The sequence below is a fragment of the Hemitrygon akajei genome, chromosome 2, assembly GCF_048418815.1.
Source record: "Hemitrygon akajei chromosome 2, sHemAka1.3, whole genome shotgun sequence".
NCBI lineage: Eukaryota > Metazoa > Chordata > Chondrichthyes > Myliobatiformes > Dasyatidae > Hemitrygon > Hemitrygon akajei.
In genome coordinates this window covers 176,536,367-176,560,656 of record NC_133125.1, presented here as the reverse complement: position 1 = coordinate 176,560,656, position 24,290 = coordinate 176,536,367, and the positions used below count along the sequence as shown (strand labels likewise).

Here is a 24,290-nt window from a genome sequence, read left to right as displayed (position 1 = left end):
CTGCGGAGTTCCTCCAGCATTTTGTGTGTGTTGCTCGGATTTCCAGCATTTCCTCCTGTTTGGGAACGGCAGACTGGATCCCGCACAAGCGCATGCCTCCTGTGAACTGAACCCAGGCGTGGTCCGACACGCAGCAGGCAGCTTCGGAACCGCACGTCAGGGGCTGCTTCCATTTAAGGAAGATATGCACATAGCCAAGGCGAAAAGAAGTCATGTAACCTTAAAAAGTAACGCTAGGTTAGAAAGAGAATAAAAACAACAAATATAGCTGCATCTTCTTTATAGTCTATATGTGGGTACACAGTAGCAAAGTAACTGAGCTCGTGTTGATGTTAAGGAGTTGTGTCTCTCGTTGGCTCTCTGTGTGGGAGACTGGTCAAGCATACTTACCTGGCAGGGAACTGTCGGTGATCAGGAGGGCCGAGGTTCCAGGATGAGGCTATCCCATTGCACTCCGGGTGTGCTGATGCCTGTGATATCCCCAAATGCGGGATACTCGGCTGCATAATTTGTGGTCGTGGGGGACTGTGTTGGCGCTCTCCCCTGATCATCAAATTAAAAAGAGGTTCAAAATGTTGTCACAGCCAAAGTTCCCACCATCGGGGACTGGTGTTGCGCTCCCGGGCGACCAACAGGCTAACGTTACGCCTTCTTTGGTAGAGACTAACCTCCACCCTGCTGCCCTAATGTTCCTATCTTCCTGTTTGCAATGATCTGGAAGTCCAGGCCCCCATGCTGCTGTTGTTGTTTCATCCTTGGGAGTCGAAGACGACCACGACTTCTGTCGGGTGGAGGGTTTGTGACCGTGGGTCCGGAGGTGACTGGTGAGGCCAATCCGGGCCCTGAAAGCTCGCCCACATGTGGGACACATGAGGGTAGGTGCTGTAGTGGAAGTGGAGGTAGCTCGAGCCTTGCGCGCGGCGCGTTTCCTCTGAGCCTCTGCGGTGCGTCTGATTTCTGCTGCATACGCTCCTTTAGTGGTCCTGCTCCACCAGGTCGGGTGGTCCAGAGCAAGTGATTCCCAGCTACTGGGATTGATGTTGAGGTCTTTGAGGGACACTTTGAGGCAGTCTTTGAAACGTTTCTTCTGCCCTCCAACTGAGCGCTTGCCCTGGCTCAGCTCTCCATACAGCAGCTGTTTTGGTAGTCGACTGTCAGACATCCTGATGACATGGCCAGCCCATCTGGCTTGGGCTTTCTGTAGGAGGGTGTAGACGCTGTGGGTGCTAGCCCGTTCCAGGACCTCCGTGTCTGGGACTTTGTCCTGCCATCGTCCGTGGAGAAGTCTGCGGAGGCAGCTCAAGTGGAAGTGGTTGAGCTGTTTAGCGTGTCTGCTGTAGACAGTCCAGGTTTCGCTGGCATTGAGGAGGGTGGTGAGAACCATTGCTCGGTAGACCTTCAGCTTGGTGGTAAGATTGAGTCCTCTCCGCTCCCATACATTCTCACGGAGTCTCCCAAAGGCGGCACTGGCTTTGGCCATTCTGTTGCTGATCTCTGCATCTATGTTCACCGCTCATGATAGAGTACTGCCCAGATAAGTAAAGCTGTCTACTGCCAGTAGCTTCTGCCCCTTTACTGTGATGTGTGGTTCCTGGTAGGGCTTTCCGGGTGCGGGCTGGTACATAACTTTGGTCTTTTTGGTGCTGATTGTAAGTCCAAAGTTGTCACAGGCTCGTGAGAAGCAGTCCATTTCTCGCTGCATCTTCTGCTCTTGTGCTGGCGTTGAGGGCGCAATCATCAGCGAATAAGAGGTCTCTGACGACGGTCTCCTTTACCTTTGTAACAGCCTGTAGACGCCGGAGGTTGAATAGCCCACCGCCAGCCCTGTATCTGACGTGTATACCATCCTGACAATCGCGGAAGGTGTTATTCAGCACAGCAGAGAAGACCATGCTAAAGAGTGTAGGGGCGAGAACGCATCCTTGCTTCACACCGTTCGTCAATGGGAAGGCTTCTGACTCGTCACCATCATCCAAAACTTTCACCATCATGCCATCGTGGAACTGCCGAACAATCGTGATGAACCTGCTAGGCACTCTACCAGAGAAAGTCAAATAACTGGAGGTTGAGTCACTCGAAGCCCAGAGGTCAAACTTATGATTGGTGGTTTTCCAGAATCGGGCATATTATTACTGACGTATGTTGTGATTATTGTATTGAATTGACTTTGTTACTTATATCCTCCATGTACATGAGGAGGAAAAATCGTTACATCTACAGATGCGCTGGGCTGTCCGCACCACTCTCTGCAGAGTCCTGCAATTACAGACAGTGATGCAGCGAGTCAGGATGCTCTCCATTGTGGCCCTGTAGGTTAAAGTTCTTGGAATTTGGGGGCTATACTAAACTTCTTCAACCATCTGAGGTGAAAGAGGCCTTTTTTCACCACACAGCTGGTATATACAGTACAGACACACAAGTATACTGCAGATGCTGTGGTCAAAGCAACACGTACAACACGCTGGAGGAACTCAGCAGGTCGGGCAGCATCCGTGGAAACGAACAGTCAACGTTTCGGGCCAGTCCTGATGAACGGTCTCAGCGGGAAACGTTGACTGCTCATCTCCACGAATGCTGCCCGACCTGCGGAGTTCCTCCAGCGTGTTGGTATATACAGACCACGTGAGATCCTCGGTGATGTGGATGCCGAGGAACTTAAACCTGTTCACTCTCTCAACCTCAGATCCATTGATGTCAATAGCCTGTCTCCATTCCTCCTGTGATCCAAGATGGCTGATTATCTGTTATTTGTGAAGCGGGGTGCCGTGCGCAATCATAATCGATTGAAAACGGACGTGGGAGCATGGAGGAACATCGGGAAATCTCCAGGAAGACCTTCTTCGTTGCTGCTGCTGCTGTGAGGTCCGGGTCTCTGCTGGGAAGAACAGGCCCCCAATCCTCGGGGTCGCGTTGCCGTTGGCCGTTGGCGGGGGCGTCTTAATACACTCGGCAGAGGATGGTGCTTGGAGAAGCTGTGCCGGAGGGGATGGTCGTCAGCTCGGAGGTTCGACGGACTCGGAGTCCGCAGCAGTCAGGTCACTTTTGGCCTGCGAGGCTGAGTCGGGCGGCACCGTGGAAGTCCATAGCCGGGGTATTCCCTTCTGCCGCTGGCGTGGGATGGCGAGTCTGTCGGGACCCTGAGGACTTGTGGAAACTGTGTGGTGATTTCTTTTGAACTTATAGTCCTTTAACATCTTTGGACTATTTTTACTGTGCCCATGATCTGTTTTTTTTTTATCAATTATGCTATTGTTTGCACTGTTGTAACTATGTGGTTTTTGTGCAGGTCTTGTAGCTTTAGTTTTTGGTCTTGTTTTGTCTGGTGGATTTGGAGCTCCTTTCCGTGGAACGCGCTTAGACGGTAGCACGATATTAATACGCAGCAGCCTCTCCAGACTCTGGATTGGGGATTGCCAAACGTTATGTGGACTTTCTGGTGTAGTCTGTTTTGTCATATGCTTTTGTGGTATCATTCTGGAGGAATGTTGTCTCATTTTTTAACTGCATTGCATTTGTGGTTTCTAAATGACAATAAACTGAATCTGAATCTGAATCCACAACCAGCTCCTTTGTTTTTGTGACATGGAGGGAGAGGTTGTTTTCTTGACAGCACTGTGTCAGGGTCATGACTTCTTCTCTGTAGGCTCCCTCATTATTATTTGAGATAATGTAGTAACGTCAGTTTTGCGGCAGCAGTACTTTGCAATAAATAAAAATACATCCAAACATTAAATTAAATAAGCTACTGTATTCATAAATGTGTTGTGTTGTGCTGAACACTGGGCAAGCTATGTGTGCGTTGGAATATGCAACAACACTTGCAGGCTGCCCCCAGCACGTGGGTGGGCGTAAATGCAAATCACGTTTAACTATATCATGTGATGCTCACGTAATAAATAAAATAATTCTGGATGTCACTATTGCAACTCAGCGGTGAGAGGCTGAATTTATGTCACAAGAGAGACGGCCGATACGAGAAAGGTGGTGTAGTGGTTAGTGCCAGCCTTTACAGTACCAGCAACACGGTTCAATTCCCACCGCTGTCCGTAAGGACCCCGTGACCATGTGGGTTTCCTCTAGGTGCTCTGGTTTCCTCCCACAGTCCAAAGACGTACCGGTTGGTGGGTTAATTGGCCTTCGTATGTCCTGTGGTTAGGCTAGGGTTAAATCGGGCGCTGCTGACCTAGAAAGCCCGTTCTGTGCTGTATCTCAGTAAATCTTAAAGAATCTGGATCAACACACAGAAAATGCAGGAGGAACTCGGCAGGTCGGGCGGCATCTACGGAAAGAAGGTACAGTTGATGTTTTGGGCTTCGTCGGGACTGGAAAGGTAGGGGTAGCAGCTGGGATGAAAAGGGAGGGGGCTTGCAGGTGATAGGTGAATCAAGGTGAGGGGGGAAGGCAGGAGGGAGGGACAATGAAGTGAGAGTAATGTGAGAAGCTGGGAGATATCTGCAAGACAATGAATCTCAGTGTAGCACATGGTGACAGAGAAACCCAATGATAAATTTACATTGAACCTTGAACTTAGATAGGCAGAGGGCTGAAATGGAAGGAATCTGATAGGACAGTAGACCACGGAGTAATGGGAAGGGGAAGGAGGTGGGGACCCAGAGGGAGGAAGATGAAGTTGATAGACAGGTTGGGAGGGTGAGGAGAGGAAAGAAAGTGAGTGTCAGGGCCACTGTTAACCATGTTTTGGACTTGCTTCTCCTACTTGCAAATATTACGTTTTATTACCTTGTGTCTTATTTGTATCCACTACATCATCTTTAACAATCTCACAAACTCGTGTCAGACCTGATGCACCATCAATAACTCACTCTGAGACGTAAAAGCGAGGTATCGGCTTTTATTGACTGGAAGAAGGAACAAGCAGAGAGTGAGCACCATACTACATCCTGGAGACTGAGAGGCCGGGCTCAGACCTCCATCACCTTTATACAGGGGTCTGTGGGAGGAGCCACAGGAGCAGTCATCAGGGGGCGTGTCCAGACAGGTATATGTAGTTCACCACAAGACCCATCTAATGTAACTGCTGCAAGAGGTTAAAGTTATGTGCTGATGGCTTTGATTACATCATCTTCAGGAAACTTTTTTCTGTTCTTTGTTAGCCTGAAGTTATGTGCTAACAGTTTTGAAACTGTTATCCCAACCCCACCCCCAATGTGATTTGGAGTTATTTCTTCCCCTCACCTACTGCTGTCTCGATTGTCACCCGTATCCACCAGGAAGGAAGGAAGTTTCAAGGTCTGTGGAGCCCATCCTATCCCCAACGCAGCTCTTTCACTCTGTCTCAGTACATGTGGCAATAATAAACCAATTCCAGTTCTGTCCTGCTATGATAAAACTCTTGGATGTGGAAGACGGACTCTTTAACTCAATTTATCTCATTATGCTCCTTGTGCCTTATTGTCTGGCTGCCTGTGTACCACTTTGTGCTCCGTGATTTACCTTGTACTCCCTCAATGTACTTATCAGACACAGAACATTACAGCACAGCACAGGCCCTTCAGCCCATGACTTAGTAATCTACTCTCAGATCAATCTACCCCTTCCTTCCGATGGAGCCCTCCATGTTTTTATCATCCAAGTGCCTACCTCAAAGTTTCCTCTCCTATCGCTGAGCAGTCCTACCCTCACTCCAGCCATCCTCCTGTTTTTCACATGTGTAGAATGCCTTAGAGTTTACGTTAATCCTAGTCACCAAGGCCTTCACATGTCTATTTTTAGCTCTCCCAAATCCATTCGTAAGCACGTTCCTGGCTTCCTTGTAACTCAGTAGAGACCTGCCTGATCCTTGCTTCCCAAACCATAAATAAGCTGCTTTCTTCCTCTTGATTAGATGTTCTGCATCTCTTGTCAAGTTTTATGGAAATAGTTAAGATGTTATAAAAAAGACAAGTTACCACTTAACTGAGTAACAAATTATGAATTTAAATAAAATACGGAAGAAATTTGAACACTACTGTCACAGTACTATAAACCTGTGTATTAGTCGCTAATAGCTATCGACAGAGGAATTCATTCTAAGTATGCTGCCGTGTTCTTCCGGTGAACTGTAATTGAATGAAATCTAATGCAGATAATGGACTGTCTTCATGCAATACCTTCGATGACTGCATTCTCCAATTCTTCATTTTCATTATAACATTCAAGATGGTTGTCGATACCTTCACATTTTTTGGTAGTTCTGAACCTGTTGAGGTAGTGAAATTGTTTAATTTTCACTCCCGAACATTTCAGGCATCTCCAAGCCTGAATGCTTGAAACAGCAGTGAGCAAAAGAGTTCTGAATTATCTTATTGCTTATTTCTCACCAACTATCAGTGTTAAAAATCACTGATGCAACCGCCACATGCAATTGACACTATTTAAAAACTGTTCACTCTAAGCACGGTGTAGTGTCTGATTGCCACGCAATCGCACGTGACTGATGCTAGTTAGAAACTGTTCAATGTCTCCTGTCCTAATTCAGTGGCATAATGTCCCAAATAAATGAAGGGAATCCCAGCTATTTTCTTCATTAGTGTTTGCCCTTTAAGAGCTGTCCCAAATAAGTGGTTGCTCTGATTAACTGATGATATAATTAACCAGAATCCACTGTATTTGTTATTGAGAGCAGCCACAAGGGTACTCTCCACAGTCTGTCTATTCCCTTTCCATCTCCTGACAGTCACCCAGCTACCTGCCTCCTGCAGCTTGGGTGTGACTGCCTCCCTGTAGCCTCTATCTTCATTCTCCTGAATGATCTATAGGTCATCCAGCTCCGGCTCCAGTTGCCCAACGTGATCTGTAAGCAGTGGCACCCAGATACACGTCTCACAGGCGGAGCAATCGGAGAGAATGGAGGTGTTCCAGATCTCCCATTTCTTGCATAAGGAGAGGACCACTTCCCTGGGATCCATTCTCACTACTCCAGCTGGGCACGAATACCCGAAGAAAGAAAAACCTGACAGAAACTTCAACTTAGCCTTTACTCACCTCTTTGAAGCCTCTTGAACCAAAGCTTCAGCTCTCCACTCTAACCCTAAAGTATCATTAGAAAGATTAGAAGTAGAAGCATTACTTTGTCAGTTTGTGACACAGAAAGGGTTTACGTGGAAAGCCTACAGCACAATACAGGTCCTTCAGCCCACAAAGCTGTGCCGAACATGTCCCTACCTTAGAAATTAGCTAGGGTTACCATAGCCCTTTATTTTTCTGAGCTCCATGTACCTGTCCAGGAGTCTCTTAAAAGACGCTATTGTATCCTCCTGTTTACACAGACCTTCATTCAAGACACAGGAATGGTTTATATCAACATTCAGTCAGGAGTCATAAATGGTTTACACCAACGTTCATTCAGGACCCAGGAAAAGTTTACACTGACACTCTGTCAGGGAACAGGAACGGTTTACACTGAAATCCAGACAAGATATTCTCGCCCCACTCGTGGTCAAAATGACATCCACCCATCATCTCCTCGACAGACTGTCCAGGCAGCCTCCTCTACTGTCATGTGGAGGCTCGACATAGATTTGAGGAACAGGCCTTCATATTTGTCTTGATAGTTACCAGCCTGATGGCGTCAATATTGATTTTTCTACCTGCTTGTCACCACCCCTCTGGGTTTTTTTAAATGGGATGGGGTTGCAAGCCCCATGCCAAACCCCTCCTTTTGCAGTCCGAGCTTGGGATCATCCACGGCAGAGTTTCCTGAAGGATTCAGCTCAGATCTGTGTCTGTATTTACACCACTTGTCTTTTGCACTTTAGTTGTTTGTCAGTCTTGGTTGCTGTAGAGTTTCTCATTGATCCTGCTGTATTTCTTTGTTCTATTGTGAATGCTTGTTGGAAAATGAACCTGAGGATATAAACCTTGTGTCCTTCCCCCCCCACCCCCAAACAAAACAATAAACCCGAAATAGCAACAGGCAAATTTCACGGGCTGACTTTGTCTCTTTTAATTGGAATTTTCTTTTTTTTGTTCTAATTGTGTTCTTTCTTTTGTGTAAAGATGATGTTTATGTTTAATATATTTTCTCCTTCTGAATGCTGCTTATATTAGGCAGTGCTGTTGCAGATAAGTTTTTCATTGCAGCTGTGCACAGAGATACATGCACAGTTGATAATCAAATGGGTGGGAGCTCGGAGTGCGGGTGAAGATATGAAGAAGCAAATGGCTGAAAGCATTGATAAGGGCCACTGGGGAACAGGGGAAAAAATTATAGGAACTGTAGTTGGCCATTCAGCCTGTGAAACTTACCATCATTTAACTTGACCATGGCTGATAGGCCTCAGGCTGCATCTGACATTTTGCATATTCTTCAATTCCCTGATCATTCAGAAAATCATCCATTTCCTCTTTAAAAGGCAGAGTCTCCATTACCCTTTGGTAATGGGTCGAGTATTCCAGAGAGTCTCTGCCTTCTGTGAGAAGAAATTCCTGTATAACTCAGTTTTAAATCAGTGGCCCCTAAACTTTTAACAGTGTCACTCTGTTTGAGATTCTGTCACCAGAGGAAATATCTTAACATTTTCCTTGACATGCCCAGTTCTTCTACCTGCAAGGAATATATAAGCTCTGTCCACAACCGGTAGGAATTCTGGGTGGCCAGACATTTTAATTCCACTCCCCATTCCCATTCTGACATGTCAGTCCGAGGCCTCCTGTACTGCCATGATGAGGGCACTCTCCAGTTGGAGGAGCAACACATCATATTCCATCTGGGTTGCCTCTAACATGGGGGCATAAGTATTGGTTTCAATAACTTCTTTTAATTTCTCCTCCTTCCACCTACTTTCTCTTTCCATTCACCATTCTGGCCCATCTCTTCTCTTCACCTACAGCCTCCCTCTCGTGCCCCCTCTTCTTCCCTTTCTCCCGTGGCCCACTCTCCTCTCCTGTCAGATTTCTTCAGCCCTTTATCATTTCCACATATCACCTCCCAGCTTCTCACTTCATCCCACCTTCTCCACCCACCTAACTTCCCCTCACCTGCCTTTGCAAGTTACCTGTCAGCTTGTACACTTCCCTTCCCCCACCTTCTTCTTCTGGCTTCTTCCTCCTTCCTTTTCATTCCCGATGAGAGTTCTCAGCCCAAAATGTCGACAGTTCATTCCTCTCTATAGATGCTGCCTGACCTGTTGAGTTCCTCTAACACTTTATGTGTATTGCTGAGGATTTCCAGCGCCTGCAGAATCTCATATGTTTAGAATATGGATGCAATATACAGGTTTTAGCCATTGGTGATAGGATAGCCAACTCCTGTCAGGCATTAACTTAGTGAATCCATTTTGGAATGCCTGCTATTCTGAAAGTGGAGTCACAGTGTAAGTGAAAGTGTCACATGCAAATGTTCATGATGATGAAATTTCCCACTGTCATCAATAGAGAGACGAGTGGAGACTGAATCACTGGGACATTCAAAGAAGTGGTAGATGATTTTTGAAAAATCAGAGAATTTAGCAAAACTGTCGAAGAAGAAGAGATCGGAGATAGATCAAGCATAATCATGTTTAACACTGGGGTAGGCTTGCAGGGTTGAGTGGCCTACTCCTGCTCCCATATTCTTGTTAATCATTCACTTGAAAGGTTGGGCAGAGCCACTGAAGTGTCTGGAGTGGGATTCGAACCAACACTGACCAAAAGGGATAAAACTGGTGCCTATGAGGGGGTTGCAGATTGTCAGTGAGTGAACACCAACCCCGTCACCCAGGAATCCCATAAAGGTTTAAGCTCCCTCTTCTGCCGAACATTTCAAATACGAAGGAGGCCATTCAGCCCATCAGTTTCATGATAAAGCAATTCTATCAGTTCCATTCTATGACACATTTTCCTTGTAACTTATACCCTCTTACATGCTCCATCAACTCCCATTTGAATCTGTTGCTAATTACCTACACTAGGGTCTATTTACAGTAGCCAATTACCTATGATACAGAAGGAAATCAAAACACCCTACAGTCACAGGAAGAACGTGCAGACTCCACACTGACAGCACCAATAGTCAGTATCAAACTCAGGTCCCTCAGACTGAGGCACAGCACCAAATGCTTCTCCACCATCTTCATAACCCACTGTTTAAACTCACGGACCATTATTCTTTGTTTCCTCTCTGTTACTGTCAAGGGACCTTCTCTGCTTAATTAGGTGATACTTCAGAGTCAGAAACAGGTCCTTCAGCCCATCTAGTCTGTGCTTTACTGTTATTCTGCCTAGTTTTATTGACTCTCGTCTTTCATACCCCATTGTCCATGTACTTATCCAAACTTCTCTTAAATGTTGCAATTGAACTTGCATCTACCATTTCCATTGGCAGCTCCTTCACTCTCACCACCCTCGGAGTAAAGAATTTTGCCTTAAATAGTTCACCTTTCATTCTTAACCTATGACCCCTAGTTCTTGTCTCAGCCAAGAGAAAAAGCGTGCTTGCATTAATCCGACCTATACCTGTCATAATTTTGAATTACCAACATCATTATGTGTTGTGGGATGTGGGCGACCATGGTCTACGTGACCATGATTATTCTCGGCGAACGTTTGTACAGAAGTGGTTTGTCATCGTCCTCTTCTGAGCATTGTCCTTTACAAGATGGGTGACCCCAGCCAATCTCTCTTCGGAGATCGTCTGCCTGGCGTCAGTGGTTGCAAATCAGGATTTGTGATACTGTATGTACCTGCTACTCATACGACCACCCACCACCTGCTCCCATGTCTTCGAGCCTGGGGGTGGGAGGGGAGGCTAAGCAGGTGCAGCACCTAGCTCAAGGGTGACCTGTGGGTTAGTGGAGGGAAGGAGCTCCTTACACCTCCTTTGGTAGAGACGTATCGCTACCCTGCTTGGCAACCTCAGACTCGGGAGCAATCTCTCAGTAGATTGGGGGTTTCGGCGCTCGGACATGTTGTGGCTCTCAATCCATTTTGCACTTACTGTATTTAACTTGAAAGGTGAGGGGTCAAGATGCGGACATGGTTCACATGGATACGGCAAAAGAGACATGGACATAAAGCTTTCTTTATGACATGTGCAACCACTTTCAAGGAATTATGGATCTGTATTTATAGAAGCTTGTTCGATTGCACTCCTCAGAGCCCTACCATTCACCGTGCAGGTCCTGGATGGTCCTCACAAAGTGCAACACCTCATACTTGTCTACATTAAATTCCATCTGGCATTTTTCAGCCATTTTCCTGCTGGTCCACATCTAGCTGCAAGTTCTGATAGTCTTCCATACAGTCCACATCACCCCCAATCTTTGTGTCATCCATAAAATTGTTGATCCAGTTAACCACATTATCATCCAGATCGTTGATATAGATGACGAACAATAACGGATTCAGTTCTGATCCCTGCAGAACACTACTAGTCACTGTCACAGAAGCAACCATCTACTACCACTCACTGGCTTCTCCCATGACGCTAATATCTAATCTAATATCCTACCTCATCTTGGATGCCAAGTGACAATCTTCTTGACCAACCTCCCATGGGGGTCCTTGTCAAATACCTTGTCAAACCCACAACCGAGAGGAGATGTGAGCCTGTACCTCAACTCAGAATAAGGCAGAGATTGCTGTATTTCTGGCCTGGATATTTTACTTTGGGATGCTATCACTGAAGTCAAGAAAGTGGTTGGAGGATGTCTCTTTATGGCACATATAAGATACAGAAATGTCCTGCCTCGAAAGGACCAATAACTGGCTATCCTTCAGCAGCTCCCACCACTGCTGAAGGACACAGAGAAGTTTGGTGTAGGAAATTATTAAAACCCATTGACTTGATATTTTATATGTACATATTCTAGAATAGCTCCTGCAGACAGAATGGAAACAGACATGATCTACTTACAGAGTAGTTACTGGCATGGTTAGAGCATTGGCGGATTGGTAGGACGCAGTGAGTGGGAATAAAATGATCCTTTTCTGATTGGCTGCCAGTGACCAATGGGGTTCCACAGAGGCTGGTGTTGGGTCCGCTTCTTTATGCAATGATTTAGATGATGGATTAGATAACTTTGTTACCAAGTTTGCAGATGATATGAAGATTGATGGAGGGGCAGGTGGTGTTGAAGAAACAGGTAGGATGCAGAAGGACTTGGATTAGCAGAATAGGCAAGAGAGTGACGAGTGAAATACACTGTTGGGGAATGTATGGTCATGCACTTTGGTAGTAGAAATAAATGTAAATAAAAGCTTTTGAATGTTTAAAGGACTAGACAGAATAGATGCGGAAAGAATGTTTACCTTATGGGGAGTCTAGGACAAGAGAACACAGCCTCAGGATAGAGGGGTATCCATTTAAAACAGATGCGGAAAAATTTCTTTAGCCAGAAGATGGGGAATTTGTGGAGTTTATTACCACAGACAGCTGTGGAGACCATGTCATTGGGTATATTTAAGGTAGAGCTTGATAGGTTCTTGTTTGAACTGTGACATATCCCGTGAGCTTGATGTAATTATCTTCTGAGCATTATGTCATTATCTCGTGATGGGCATGATGCAATTGTCTCATGATAGCGGGGTGATGTGATGTCACATGATGGCATGGAATAAAGAAAAGCCCGCCACTGTGACGCAGTTCTCTTTTTTATTTTTGGTGCAACATTGTTGTTGCCGGTCAGATGTTTTGGAGACGCCACCGGTTTTGTTTGTTGCACGTTTATTTTCCCCTTACAGTCCGGTATTAGAGAGTGAAGACATTACCAGCATTATCCGACCCCAGAGGATTGGGTAAAGTTAATGTCGTTTGGCGTCTTGGGAATGATCGACCTTTTTGAATTTTTCTTTGGGAATTGTGGCATGCACATTTGAGTGAAGCCCCTGCAAGGTCAGGAAGGTTAGTGCAGTGACCACCCTCCAGCCGTACTTCGAAGGAATCGTTCTTTTGGGGAAATCTCTCCTTACTGACTGTATAAATCACTTGGACTTTTGTATTTATCACTTTAAGTCTGTGCTTGGATGAGAACTCGTTAAGAACAGTTTCTAAGTTTGACTGTTTGTTCGATATAGCTGCCTAACTGTTAACTTCCGTTTAAGTTAGTTGTTCGTTTATTTTTCGATGTTTTGAGTAGAGGTTAATATATTTTGTTGTTTATTTATAAAAACCTGACTCAATTTCATCTCCATTGCTGCTGGTGCATAACAGGACACAGCATCAAAAGTAAGGGGGAGAAGTCCGGGGCGTGGGGCTGAGGAGGGGATACAAGTATCAGCCATGATTGAATGGTGGAGCAGACCCTACAGGCCAAATGTCCTAAGTCTGCTCCTATGTCTTAGGGTGGTGTTATTTAAGTGAGACGGAAAGAAAGGAAGTCCTGAATTGTGAACTTGACATCAGAATTTTGGAAAATGATGGGAGATATCATGTACACAATATTAACATGTTGGAATTCTGTTTCCTGCATTAAATTGTGAATTTTCTAGATATTAGTCAAGTCACTTTTATTGTCATTTCGACCATAACTGCTGGTACAGTACACAGTAAAAATGAGACAATGTTTTTTCAGTTTTTACGTGTTACATGACACAGTACAAAAACTAGACTGAACTACCTAAAAAACAACACAGAAAAAAACAACACTAGACTACAGACCTACCCAGGACTGCATAACGTGCACAAAACAGTGCAGACAATTACGATAAATAATAAACAGGACAATAGGGCAAGGTGTCAGTCCGGGATCTGGGTATTGAGGAGTCTGATAGCTTGGGGGAAGAAACTGTTACATAGTCTAGTCGTGAGAGCCCGAATTAAAGGGAACTAAACGATGTGTGGGCCACGGGTACATCAGGCATGATGTAACTGAATGGCAGAGCAGGGTCGCGATCTTATTTTTTTAAAATATCACTAATATACAGCATATTGGCCCTATAAGACTGATTTAGTGTGAACCACACCCTGAGTTTGACGTTCACCATTTCTTGTTGCTGTTGATTCCGGTCAGCTCGATCTCCGTCAGTCGGTGTCCCGGTCCTGGAGGGTTGAGGATCCCGGCATGTTCGAGGTACCAGTCGGAGTAACCTGAGATTCTGGAAACGTCCCTCAATACACTGGGAGTTTCGGCACTCGGACATGTTGTCACTCGTTCTCCAGTTCGTGCTTGTTGTGGTGAACGCGGAAGGTGAGGGGCCGGGATTCGGGATGGTTCACAGAGAGTGGGAAACCGGGACTTGGGATGGTTCACAGAGAGGTGGGAAACCGGGACTCGGGATGGTTCATAGAAACATGGGAAACCAGGATTCAGGGACGATTCACAGAGAGGTGGGAAACCGGGACTCGGGACGGTTCATAGAAACATGGGAAACCGGGATTCAGGGACGATTCACAGAGAGGTGGGAAGCCGGGACTCGGGACGGTTCATAGAAACATGGGAAACCGGGATTCGGGGACGATTCCTTGATCCAGCGCTCGGAACCGTTAGCTTCGGCGAACCCAGCGCAGTGCGCATGCTCCAGACCGCGCCAGTCCCGGGTCTGCGGGACACAAACAAAGTGTTGGGAATGTGAAGGAGGGTCTCGGCCATGTGGGACTGGCTGTGAATGGAGTGGGGATGTTGGGGAATAGAGTCGGTTCAGGTAGTGGGGATGTTGGGGAATAGAGTCGGTTCAGGTAGTGGGGATGTTGGGGAATAGAGTCGGTTCAGGTAGTGGGGATGTTGGGGAATAGAGTCGGTTCAGGTAGTGGGGAGGATAGGGAAAAGGGATCGGAAAGGAGGGTTCGGGTGAGAGGGATGGCGGCAGAAGGTCGGAATGAAGTTGAATTTAGAAATGGAAAACGGAAAATAAGTTACATAATATTGGAATGATTTCAAGTGGTGGAGAGGAATGGCGGGATATTTTGGAAAATAAAGGAAAGAATACTTCAGGGTATTGTTTAAATTTGACCCGGAATAGCCTTCTGTCAATCCCATTAAATTTAACTGAAAAGTTTAAATCGGCCCAAAGGGGACACAGGCCAGTCTGAAGCCGTTCAGCAGCACTCTGCACTTTTCCATCGATGCCGATGCCTTGCAAAAAGTTAAACCAAACTGTGGTAAAGTATTACCAGTCAGAACAGGATGTGAAGTCAGAAGCCATACGTCGGCATCATATTTCTCTTACTAAAGATACTTTAATTGATAAAATGAAGTTAGTGATGTTCATAACAAATTTGGTGAATTGTACTGCTCAGACATCTCGTCGCACTGAGAAAATTAAACTTACCGTGGAAGCCTCTGAAAATATCTGATAACGGGTGTTATGCGGGAAGCTAAATAAAGCTCTGATGGGTGGGGTATCTGTATTTCTCTCCTTGTGAAGTTACATAATGGGTTTATAATATTGCAGTGGAATGCGAGAAACCTGATTTCGAATAGTTAGGACTTTAAGACATTTATTTGATTTATCAAATTCACCTGATTATATTTATTCAGGAAACGTGAATAGAAACATAGAAAACCTACAGCACAACACAGGCCCTTCCGCCACAAAGTTGTGTGAACATGTCCCTACCTTAGCAATTACTAGGGTTACCCATAGCCCTCTATTTTTCTAAGCTCCATGTACCTATCCACCGTTGCTGGCAGCCCAATCTACACTCTCACCACTCTCTATGTTAAAAACTTACCCCTGACATCTCCTCTGTACCTGCTCCACAGCACCTTAAACCTGTGTCCTCTTGCAGCAACCATTTCAGCCCTGGGAAAAAGCCTCTGACTAGCCACACGATCAATGCCTCTCATCATCTTGTACACCTCTATCAGGTCACCTCTCACCCTCGATTGCTCTAAGGAGAAAAGGCCGAGTTCACTCAACCTGTTTTCATAAGGCATACTCCCCAATCCAGGCAACATCCTTGTAAATCTCCACTGCATCCTTTCTATGGTTTCCACATCCTTCCTGTAGTGAGGCAACCTGAACTGAGCACAGTACTTCAAGTGGAGTCTGACCAGGGTACTACATAGCTGCAACATTACCTCTTGGCTCTTGAAGGCCAAATCATCGTATGCCTTCTTAACCACAGAGTTAGCCTGTGCAGCTGCTTTGAGTGTCCTATGGACTCAGACCCCAAGATCCCTCTGATCCTCCATACTACCAAGAGTCTTGCCATTAATGCTATATTCTGCCATCATATTTGACCTACCAAAATGAACCACCTCACACTTATCTGGGTTTAACTCCATCTACCACTTCTCAGCCCAGTTTTGCATCCTATCAATGTCCCTGCTATGTAAGCTCTGACAGCCCTCCACAATATCCACAACACCTCTAACCTTTGTGTCATCAGCAAACTTACTAACCCATCCCTCCACTTCCTCATCCAGGTCATTTATAAAAATCACGAAGAGTAAAGGTCCCAGAACAGATCCCTGAGGCACACCACTGGTCACTGACCTCCATGAGAGTATGACCTGTCTAAAACCACTCTTTGCCTTCTATGGGCAAGCCATTTGTGGATCCACAAAGCAATGTCCCCTTGGATCCCATGCCTCCTTACTTTCTCAATAAGACTTGCATGGGGTACCTTATCAAATGCCTTGCTGAAATCCATATGCACTACATCTACTGCTCTACCCTCATCAATGTGTTTAGTCACATCCTGAAAAAATTCAATCAGGCTCGTAAGGCACAACTTGCCCTTGACAAAGCAATGCTGACTATTCCTAATCATGTTATACCTCTCCAAGTGTTCATAAATCTTGCCTCTCAGGATCTTCTCCATCAACTTACCAACCACTGAAGTAAGGCTCACTCATCTATAATTTCCTGGGCTATCTCTACTCGCTTTCTTGAATAAAGGAACAACATCTGCAACCCTCCAATCCTCCGGAACCTCTCCTGTCCCCATTGATGATGCAAAGATCATTGCCAGAGGCTCATCAATCTCCTCCCTCGCCTCCCACAGTAGCCTGGGGTACATCTCATCCAGTCCCAGTGACTTATCCAACTTGATGCTTTCCAAAAGCTCCAGCACATCCTCTTTCTTAATATCTACATGCTCAAATTTTTCAGTCTGCTTCAAGTCAGCACTACAATCACCCAGATCCTTTTCCATAGTAAATACTGAAGTAAAGTATTCATTAGGTACCTCTGCTATTTCCTCCAGTTCCATACACACTTTCCCACGGTCACACTTGATAGGTCCTATACTTTCGCATCTTATCCCCTTGCTCTTCACATACTTGTAGAATGCCTTGGGGGTTTCCTTAATCCTGTCCGCCAAAGCCTTCTTATGGCCCCTTCTGGCTCTCCTAATTTCCTTCTTAAGCTCCTTCCTGTTAGCCTTATAATCTTCTAGATCTCTAACATTACCTAACTCTCTGAACCTTTTGTATGCTTTTCTTCTTGACTAGATTTATTATAGACTTTGTACACTACGGTTCCTGTACCCTGGTACAACTTCCCTGTCTCATTGGAACGTACCTATGCAGAACTCTACACAAATATCCTCTGAACATTTGCCACATTTCTTCTGTACTTTTCCCTGAGAACATCTGCTCCCAATTTAAGCTTCCAGTTTCCTGCCTGATAGCCTCATAATTCCCCTTACTCCAGTTAAGAGCATTTCTAACTTGTCTGTTCCTATCTCTCTCCAATGGTAAAGGAGATAGAATCATGATCACTATCTCCAAAATGCTCTCCCACTGAGAGATCTGACACCTGACCAAATCAAGTACAGTTTCTTCTCTTGTAGGCTTATTGACATATTGTGTCAAGAAACCTTCCTGAGAACTCCAAACAAACTCCACCCCATCTAAACACCTTGCTCTGGGGAGATGCCAATTGATATTTGAGAAATTAACATCTCCCACCACGACAACCCTGTTATTATTACACCTTTCCAGGATCTGTTTCCCTATCTGCTCCTTGATATCCCTGTTACTATTGTGCGGCCTATAAAAAAACACCCAGTGAAGTTATTGACCCCTTCCTGTTCCTATCTTCCACCCACAGAGACTCTGTAGAAAATCCATCTGGGAATGGTACCATATTTAAGTTTTTCCTTGCAGGGTTATATTGTAACATACGGAAGTGATCATTTTCCTATATTTATAAGCTTGGGTTTGGATCTATATAGGGGACAGAAAGTCAGTTTTAGGAGGTGGAGTTTTGGTAAAGTAAATTGGGAAAAGTTTAAGGTTTTATGTGATGAAGGTCTGTCAGGGCTGAATATTGAGGATGATGTGGATTGCTGCAAAGATAGGTTACGTCATCAGACTGCAGTGGAAGTGATTCCGATTAAAAAGGGCATTAATAGGAGTAAGGCTGTACCATGGTGGACTAGGGGTGTGCAGAGGCAATTAGGGAGAGATATAATATATTTAAGAAAGATAAGTAGTATCACTCTTCAAGTGACCTTATTAAGTATAAATGGACACAGGCTGCGGTGAGGAAAGTAGTGAAGGTTGTGAAAAAGGTTTACTTGAGGTTTTATTGTGATAGTATTGGAAGGGATATTAAACTTGGAGATGTCTGGGGAATGATTAAAAAATGGGCCTGATTCATAGGGCTAATAACATTCCAGTATTGATTAAAGAAAGTAATATGATCGTTACTGAAACAGAGAATAGAATTATGGCTCAGTCATTTGCTGCAATTCATAATCAAGATAATTTAAGGAAGAGACCAAATAATGTAGGGAGGTTCTAAGTGAACACCCTGATGTGTTGGAAGCGAGCTGTAACAATGATAGTATTAGTGATGTTGTTTTCTTTGTGTGAATTTAAGAAAGCTATTAATAGTACAGGTCTGACAGCTCCCAGAAAGGATGATATATATTATTGTATGTTTAAACATATGCCTGACAACTCTCAAGATAATATTAAAAATAATGAATCACATTTGGAATTTAGGCCATTTTTCCTCCTCATGGAAAATGGCGGTAATACCTATTCTAAAGCCTGGAAAACACCTGCTGGATCCTTTAGTTATAAACCAATACCACTTACATCCCATTTGTACAAACTTATGGAATGTATGGTAATATACTTTGGAAAAAAGGTGGTACAGCATTTTGTCAGTGCAGATTTCGGAAGGGTAGAATGATATTGGATTCAGTTTTATGTTTGGAGGATGATATTGGGAAAGCACAGGTGAATAAAGAAGTTGTAATAGTATTTTTGATATAGTAAAAGCATATGATATGTTATGGAGACAAAGGCATTTTGATTAAATTATGGAAGTCAGGAGTTAGAGGAAGGCTATAATTTTTTGAGTTTTATATTTGGACAGTCTATGCAGGAAAGGGTAGGGAAGTGTAATGTTGAATTAGGTTCGTGGGTCCAGCAAGTGAGACAGGAAATGCACTGAATAGGTATATTAATCATTTATTTACAAACTGTAAAAATTCAACCAAACATTCATGTTCCCCAAGTTACAGACACTGCCAACCACAATACTCAACAAGCATATTTAATTAAAAGTTCACGTAGAGTATACCTTCTCAAACATCGTGTGCAACTTTGCCGAAAACAAAGGAAGAAGAGGGAAAGTCCTTTTCACGTGCCCAGGATATTTGAAACTGGATACCAGGCATCCAATGGGAAAAGCAGCTTCTGAACTAACCAATCACAACAGAAGCGACTTTCGACAGTCAGATTGAGGCGCACCCCCACAGGACACTCCACCCCTCGAAAGTTGCAAACGTGATGATCCAACCCTCAGACTAGTAATACTCTCTCAAACTCACAACTAAGTTATACATAAAACACAAGACCCAGCACTGTAAACCAAGTAATCACCTCCCAGTGACCATCATCATCCACCAGCTCCCTGTGCTGCAAAAGGGCACCAGCCCCACCCTGGGGTGTAATAGCCAATGAGCTGCTCCCCCACTTAATTTAACACACTGACTCTGCGATACGATCACCCAGGTGAGCGATGTTCAACCCATCAGGAATGTAGGTGTCGCATTCTTCACCAGTAATGGTACAAGTGGCACCCTCCTTTGTGAGCACGTAATCCAAGTCATCAGTTCCCTGGACAGTCTAGCTGTACCATGCTGAGAAATGCTCTCATCCAGAACATCCTTCCTTTGTAATAGCCCCCTTACAAACTAGCATGGGCAAGGCTCATCCAGGTCATACATACAGCACCACCCTGTGGGAACAATGGCTAGGCCTAGGAACTGTATGTCCAGTGAGTGCCATTCAACATCCAACAAGTGTGCAGCTTCACAACACCAGTTGGCATGGACACAGCCGTCCCAGGATGCTGCTCCTGCTCACACCTGCCATCCACCTTGCACATGGTAGCTGTACGCAACACACCACCTGCACCAACACTCCCTGTCTGCTGGGAAAATCCCTTTCAGAGTCAGGAAATTCCAATTATAGAAATAGTACACAGGGAAATACCAGCCCTTAAAGCACTCACCCCACCAGGGCTTTAAGGCTCAAGTCCCTGAAGGATGTTACCATACTCTAGGCTGAGGTTGGCTGGAATCGACTATCCCCTCCCAGTTCCCCCAAAACAATGCAAAAACCCAAGAGGCCAGATAATTTCCCCCAACAGTCTGTCTTTGGTGTCAAAGTGATCGATATTAGTGGCATTTCTTCTGTAAGGTAGTAAAGAGTCTTCACACAAATTCAGCAATCTGACCCGTTGGTCCAGTGAGCAAATTCAAACCCCTCCACAGGAATGTATAACAGGATCTCTCACCACAAATCAGCATCCACACTTTATCATTCTGTAATGCAGGGAGATCCAAAAGCACTCACTCCTGATAACTGGGATCTGTTTTGGGGTAAGGATGAATTGTACAAAGGAGACGGGTTGCACCTTAACAGGCGGGGGACCAACATTCTGGCTTGCCACTGCTACACGGGTGTGTTTAAACTAATAAGTGGGGGGGGGGGAGGAGACGAACTGGAAATATAAGGATGGAGTTAAAGGGAAAGAGAGAATAAGAAAAGTTAAGAAAGACAACAGAATTAAAGGGGCAGAAAGCTCAGGAAGGGATCGGGGAGTATGGCCAAGTGCACTAGGGATCGATGTGAGAAGCGAGGGGAGTAATGGATTAAAAGTATTATATATGAATGCACAAAGTATAAGAAATAAAGTGGATGAGCTTGAGGCTCAGTTGGAAATTGGCACGTATGATGTTGTAGGAATAACAGAGACATGGCTGCAAGAGGACCAGGGCTGGGAAATGAATATTCAAGGGTATACATCCTATCGAAAGGACAGACAGGTGGGCATGAGGGGGTGGGGTGGTTTGTTGGTGAGGAATGAAATTCAGCCCCTTGCGAGGAGTGACATAAAATCAGGAGATGTAGAGTCAGTATGGATAGAACGGAGAAGTTGTAAGGACAAAAAGACCCTAATGGGAGTTATCTACAGGCCCCCAAATAGTAGACTGGATATAGGGTGCAAGTTGAATCGAGAGCTAAAATTAGCATGTCACAAAGGTAATACTACGGTTGTAATGGGGGATTTCAACATGCAGGTAGACTGGGAAAATCAGGTTGGTACTGGACCCCATGAAAGGGAGTTTGTGGAGTGCCTCCGAGATGGATTCTTAGAGCAGCTTGTACTGGAGCCTACCAGGGAGAAAGCAATTCTGGATCTAGTGTTGTGTAATGAACTGGATTTGATAAGGGAACTCAAGGTAAGGGGGCCATTAGGAAGTAGTGACCATAATATGATAAGTTTTAATCTACAATTTGAGAGGGAGAAGGGAAAATCGGAAGTGTCAGTATTACAGTTGAACAAAGGGGACTATGGAGCCATGAGGAGGAGCTAACCAAAGTTGACTGGAAGGATACTCTCGCAGGGATGACAGTGGAACAACAATGGCAGGTATTTCTGGGAATAATTCAGAAGGTGCAGGATCAGTTTATTCCAAAGAGGAAGAAAGATTCAAAGGGGAGTAGGGGGCGACCGTGGCTGACAAGGGAAGTCAAGGACAGTATAAAGATATAAGAGAAGTATAACATAGCAAAGATGAGTGGGAAGCCAGAGGACTGGGATATTTTTAAAGAGCAACAGAAGATTACTAAAAAGGCAATACGGGGAGAAAAGATGAGGTACAAAGGTAAGCTAGCCAAGAATATAAAGGAGGATAGTAAAAGCTTCTTTAGGTATGTGAAGAGGAAAAAATTAGTTAAGACCAAACTTGGTCCCTTGAAGGCAGAAACGGGTGAATTTATTATGGGGAACAAGGAAATGGCAGACGAGTTGAACAGGTACTTTGGATCTGTCTTCACTAGAGCAGACACAGACAATCTCCCAGATGTAATAGTGGCCAGAGGACCTAGGGTAACGGAGGAACTGAAGGAAATTTACATTAGGCAGAAAATGGAGTTGGGTAGACTGATGGGGCTGAAGGCCGATAAATCCCCAGGGCCTGATGGTCTGCATCCCAGGGTACTTAAAGAGGTGGCTCTAGAAATCGTGGAAGCAGTGGGAATCATTTTCCAATGGTCTATAGATTCTGGATCAGTTCCTGAGGATTGGAGGATAGCTAATGCTATCCCACTTTTTAAGAAAGGAGGGAGAGAGAAAACAGGCAATTATAGACCAGTTAGCCTGACATCAGTGGTGGGGAAGATGCTGGAGTCAATTATAAAAGATGAAGTAACGGCACATTTGGATAGCAGTAACACGATGGGTCGGAGTCAGCATGGATTTACGAAGGGGAAATCATGCTTGACTAATCTTCTGGAATTTTTTGAGGATGTAACCATGAAAATGGACAAGGGTGAGCCAGTGGAGGTAGTGTACCTGGACTTTCAGAAAGCCTTTGATAAATTCCCACATAGGAGATTAGTGGGCAAAATTAGAGCATATGGTATTGGGGGTAGGGTACTCACATGGATAGAAAATTGGTTGGCAGACTGGAAACAAAGAGTAGGGATTAACTGGTACTTTTCAGAATGGCAGGCAGTGGCTAGTGGGGTACCACAAGGCTGGGTGCTGGGACTGCAGCTATTTACAATATACATTAATGATTTAGATGAAGGGATTAAAAGTAACATTAGCAAATTTGCAGATGACACAAAGCTGGGTAGTAGTGTGAAATATGAGGAGGATGTTAGGAGAATGCAGGGTGACTTGGACAGGTTGAGTGAGTGGGCAGATGCAGTTTAATGTGGATAAATGTGAGGTTATCCACTTTGGTGGCAAGAACAGGAAGGCAGATTACTATCTGAATGTTGTCAATTTAGGAAAAGGGGAAGGACAATGAGATCTAGGTGTCTTTGTTCATCAGTCACTGAAAGTAAGCATGCAGCTACACCAGGCAGTGAAGAAAGCTAATGGCATGTTGGCCTTCATAACAAGGAGAGTTGAGTATAGGAGCAAAGAGGTCCTTCTGCAGTTGTACAGGGCCTGGTGAGACCACACCTGGAGTATAGTGTTCAGTTTTGGTCTCCAAATTTGAGGAAGGACATTCTTGCTATTGAGGGACTGCAGCGTAGGCTCACGAGGTTAATTCCTGGGATGGTGACACTGTCATGTTGAAAGATTGGAGCGACTGGACTTGTATACACTGGAATTTAGAAGGATGAGAGTGGATCTGATTGAAACATATAAGATTATTAAGGGATTGGACATGCTAGAGGCAGGAAACATGTTCCCAATGTTGGGGGAGTCCAGAAACAGAGGCCACAGTTTAAGAATAAGGGGTAGGCCATTTAGAACAGAGTTGAGGAAAAAAATTTTCACCCAGAGAGTTGTGGATCTATGGAATGCTCTGCCTCAGAAGGCAGTGGAGGCCAATTCTCAGGATGCTTTCATGAAAGAGTTAGATAGAGCTCTTAAAGATAGCAGAGTCAAGGGATATGGGGAGAAGGCAGGAACGGGGTACTGATTGTGGATGATCAGCCATGACCACATTGAATGGCGGTGCTGGCTCAAAGGGCCGAATGGTCTACTCCTGCACCTATTGTCTACTGTCTATTGTCTCTCGGAGGAAACGCATGTTGTCACGGGTGAATGTACAAATTCCTTACAGATAGCAGTGGGTGGGTGTTGCTGTGGCTTTATTTATTGATTTACTCAAGCAAGACTTGTTCACTGCATCTGATTGACATTTTGAGGGTAAGAGGGTGAGGTGAGGAGAGTTGAGGGTCAGTTCCATTGTGTCAGAAAAGGATAGGACACAGGTGTTCCAGAATTGACCAGGAGAGGGATCTCCAGGACAATATGGATGTGTTAATCCTAAAGAGAAGACATGCAGGAATCTGGACTTTAATCCTTACCTTTCACACAGTGCTTGTCTTTGAATTATCCCTCTCCCTACCCACACCAAGTTCCCTCTGCCCGTCAGTCCCCATCTCTTATCTGTCAGACCATGTCTCATCCCTCCCTCTCAACCCTCTGCACAA

At 44.9% G+C, this 24,290-nt stretch overlaps 1 non-coding gene across 1 annotated transcript; it reads left to right on the top strand.

Annotated features, from left to right (window-relative positions):
• The first annotated feature begins 382 nt into the window (after positions 1–382).
• On the top strand, positions 383–546 carry LOC140722697 (U1 spliceosomal RNA). Its single transcript, XR_012097719.1, has one exon. It is a non-coding gene; the product is annotated as a U1 spliceosomal RNA (small nuclear RNA).
• The last annotated feature ends 23,744 nt before the right edge of the window (positions 547–24,290 follow it).